We start from the raw sequence: 4,462 nt of genomic DNA, 5'->3' as shown, positions 1-4,462 counted from the left end.
ATCTTGTTGTTTATGAATGTTAAAATTATTGGCTCTTGAAAGAATGATGAACAAAGAGAATGTTATTGACAATCTGAAAAATCATGTAAATTGATTCTTGAAGCAAGAAAAAGCAGTGAAAAAGTAAAAGCCTGCGAAAAAAAATGGCGAAAAAAATTAGAAAGAAAAAGAAAAAGCAAGCAGAAAAAGCCAATAGCCATTAAAACCAAAAGGCAAGGGTAAAAAGGATCCAAGGCTTTGAGCATCAATGGATAGGAGGGCCCAAGGAAATAAAATCCAGGCCTAAGCGGCTAAATCAAGCTGTCCCTAGCCATGTGCTTGTGGCATGTAGGTCCAAGTGAAAAGCTTGAGACTGAGTGGTTAAAGTCGTGATCCAAAGCAAAAAGAGTGTGCTTAAGAGCTCTGGACACCTCTAACTGGGGACTCTAGCAAAGCTGAGTCACAATCTGAAAAGATTCACCCAGTTATATGTCTGTGGCATTTATGTATCCGGTGGTAATACTGGAAAACAAAGTGCTTAGGGCCACAGCCAAGACCCATAAAAGTAGCTGTGTTCAAGAATCAACATACTTAACTAGGAGAATCAATAACACTATCTGAAATTCTAAGTTCCTATAGATGCCAATCATTCTAAACTTCAAAGGAGAAAGTGAGATGCCAAAACTGTTCAGAAGCAAAAAGCTACAAGTCTCGCTCATCTAATTAGAACTAATATTCATTGATATTTTGGGATTTATAGTATATTCTCTTCTTTTTATCCTAATTAATTTTTAGTTTCTTGGGGACAAGCAACAATTTAAGTTTGGTGTTGTAATGAGCGGATAATTTATACGCTTTTTGGCATTGTTTTTAGGTAGTTTTTAGTAGGATCTAGCTACTTTTAGGGATGTTTTCATTAGTTTTTATGCTAAATTCACATTTCTGGACTTTACTATGAATTTGTGTGTTTTTCTGTGGTTTCAGGTATCTTTTGGCTGAAATTGAGGGACCTGAGCAAGACTCTGATAAAAGGCTGACAAAGGACTGCTGATGCTGTTGGATTCTGACCTGCCTGCACTCGAAATGGATTTTCTGGAGCTACAGAACTCCAAATGGTGAGCTCTCAATGGCATTGAAAAGTAGACATCCAGATCTTTCCAGCATTATATAATAGTCCATACTTTATTCGAGATTAGATAACGTAAACTGGCACTCAACGCTAGTTCCATGTTGCATTCTAGAGTCAAACGCCAGAAACACGTCACGAACCAGAGTTGAACGCCAAAAACACGTTACAACTTGGTGTTAAACTCCAAAAGAAGCCTTTGCACGTGTAAAGCTTATGCTCAGCCCAAGCACACACCAAGTGGGCCCTGGAAGTAGATTTCTGCATCAATTACTTATTTCTGTAAACCCTAGTAGCTAGTCTAGTATAAATAGGACATTTTACTATTGTATTCAGAGTCTTTTGACCACGTTACATCTTTGGTCTCAATTTTATTCCATTATTCATTTTAGGAGACTATTGATCACGCTTTGGGAGCTGGCCATTAGGCCATGCCTGAACCTTCATCACTTATGTATTTTTAACGGTGGAGTTTCTACACACCATAGATCAAGGGTGTGGAGCTCTGCTGTACCTCAAGTTTTAATGCAATTACTACTAGTTTCTATTCAACTCGATTTATTCCTATTCTAAGATACCATTCGTACTTTAACCTGATGGATGTGATGATCCGTGACACTCATCATCATCCATCCTTATGAACGCGTGGCTAACAACCACTTCCGTTCTACAAGCGAGAGCTAGAGTGTGTATCTCTTAGATTCCTGATGCACGATGCATGGTTGCCCCTCGCCTGACAACCGAGCCTTCCATTCCGTGAGATTAGAGTCTTCGTGGTATAAGCTAGAATTGATGGCAGCATTCATGAGAATTCGGAAAGTCTAAACCTTGTCTGTGGTATTCCGAGTAGGATTCTGGGATTGAATGACTGTGACAAGCTTCAAACTCTCGATTGTTGGGCGTGATGACAAATGCAAAAGAATCAAGGGATTCTAATCCAACATGATCGAGAACCGACAGATGATTAGTCGTGCCGTGACAGAGCATTTGGATCTTTTTCACTGAGAGGATGGGATGTAGCCATTGACAACGGTGATGCCCTACATACAGCTTGCCATGGAAAGGAGTAAGAAGGATTAGATGAAGGCAGTAGGAAAGCAGAGATTCAGAAGGAGCACAACATCTTCATACGCCTATCTGAAATTCCCATCGATGATCACATAAGTATTTCTATCTTTATTTTCAGTTTATTTACTATTATTATTCGAAAACTATATCACCATTTATTATCCACCTGACTGAGATTTACAAGATGACCATAGCTTGCTTCATACCAACAATCTCTGTGGGATCGACCCTTACTCACGTAAGGTTTATTACTTGGACGACCCAGTACACTTGCTGGTTAGTTGAGCGAAGTTGTGAAATTATGTTTAGACCATGCTATTGAGCACCAAGTTTTTGGGGCCATTATTGGGGAATGAATTTCGAACAACAATTTAAGTATGAATCACAATTTCGTCCACCATAATCCTACCAATACTTTGATCTAGAAAAGCATGTGGTATAATCAGTGACCGTACTTCATCTCTTCCCATGAGCAATTAGATCAAAGAATTAGGCAATTGGGATCCAATAACCTAAGTTTTCCAAGAGATCAATGAATGCATTGACTAAGGAAGAGATGATAATGAACTTGATCCAGTGTATTGCAATATCTCCTGAGCCCAATGAGCTTCCTACTTTTGATCTTGCCCATTCTCTTTAATTTTTGCTATTTACTTTGATGTTCATCATCCCGATTCCCATTTAATTTCATGCACTTTACATTCTACTATTTACATTCTTGTTATTTACTTTTCCGCCAATTTAATTTCTTCAATTCTTAATCCAAATTTTGCTTAGCTCAACTAGAACACTCCTCTAATAAAAGTTGCTCAACCAATCAATCCCTGTGAGATTTGACCTTACTCTATTGTGAGTTTTTACTTGACGACAATTCGGTATACTTGCCAAGAAAAATTTGTAGCGATACAAGTTTTCGTGCATCACTTCCATAAGGCCGAAGAGGAGGAGGAGGCTCAGATAGAACCTCGTAACAAGGAACGTTATCAGCACTTGAGGCGGATTGTGACTTTCGGCGGTGCTAATATCCTCTCTGAGCCCGATACTCCATCCGACCAATCCGAGGAGGAGGAGGTGGCTCAGCCAGAGGAAACCCATCATGAGACCCCTATACAGGCACAGGCCCCTACCGAGCCGCAGACCACTACAGAGCCAAAGCCGTAGCCATAGCCTCATCAGACAGAGCAAGATACACATCTACCCATATGCGACGGTGGAGATGCAGGCGTTGACCCCGCTCACCCGACTTGATCTGAGGAGCATCGAGGATGATGCTGTCATTTAAGTGTGGGGAGGTCGCCATCATCGACAGAGTTTATATTTTGGTGAACCCTTCTAGGCACTTCTGCTTTTATTTTGTTTTACTTTTCACTACTTGCATTTTTACTTTATTGCACTTTTGGATTCTTGTATATATTAGTTGTTTTGGATACTTTTTAGTTTGTTGCATTTTGCACTTTTGCTTGTATATACATTAGATTTTTAGTATAATCTGCACTTTTTAGTTTGATAGTACATATATATATATATATATTGGTTATTAGTTGTGATTGAAAAAAATGCGCATAATTGAGCTTAGTCTATTCCGTTGCATATGAGAAATTGATTTGGTTGAAAATAGGAAAGAAACTAAGGATTTTTAACTTTTCACAATCACACCATATCATTTTGTTAGTATCTAATAACTTTTCGTCAATTTGATGAAATTTTCAAGAAATTCTTTTCTCTTAAAAAGGGAATTAAGATTCACATTGATTGAATTAAAACTTTTTTGAAACTTGCATGATATATATATAGTTTGGAATATGATTTTTGAGCTAAGAACACACAACCTGTGAGTTTTTGAGCCTAATTGCATGGTTACATTATTTAACCATGATTTTGATTCTTGTGTGTTTTCTTCTCTATGATTGCAATCTTTGGTTTGTTCCATTCTATATGTCCATCATTTAGTGTATATTCATGCACTTATGTGATTGAGGCCATCATTTGATTATAGCTCACTTGACCCAAATAGCCTACTATTTCATTTACCTATGTTTGCCACTTTGAGCCATTTCAATCGCCTTTTGTTATTTATATTATCACATCACTAGCCTTAAGCGGAAACACAATTAATTGTCCTATTTGAATCTTTGGTTAGCTTAAGATAGTGAGTGTATGTGTTAATTAAGTGTGGGGAAATGTGGGAACTTTGGTTGATAAGAATGTGTTTTATTTTTATTGAGAAATATTGAGAATTTAGGTGTATACTCATGTGAAAGTATAGAAACCATGTGCATTGATGTTCTT

This window comes from Arachis duranensis, chromosome 10, assembly GCF_000817695.3.
Source record: "Arachis duranensis cultivar V14167 chromosome 10, aradu.V14167.gnm2.J7QH, whole genome shotgun sequence".
NCBI lineage: Eukaryota > Viridiplantae > Streptophyta > Magnoliopsida > Fabales > Fabaceae > Arachis > Arachis duranensis.
This window is presented reverse-complemented; position numbering follows the sequence as displayed.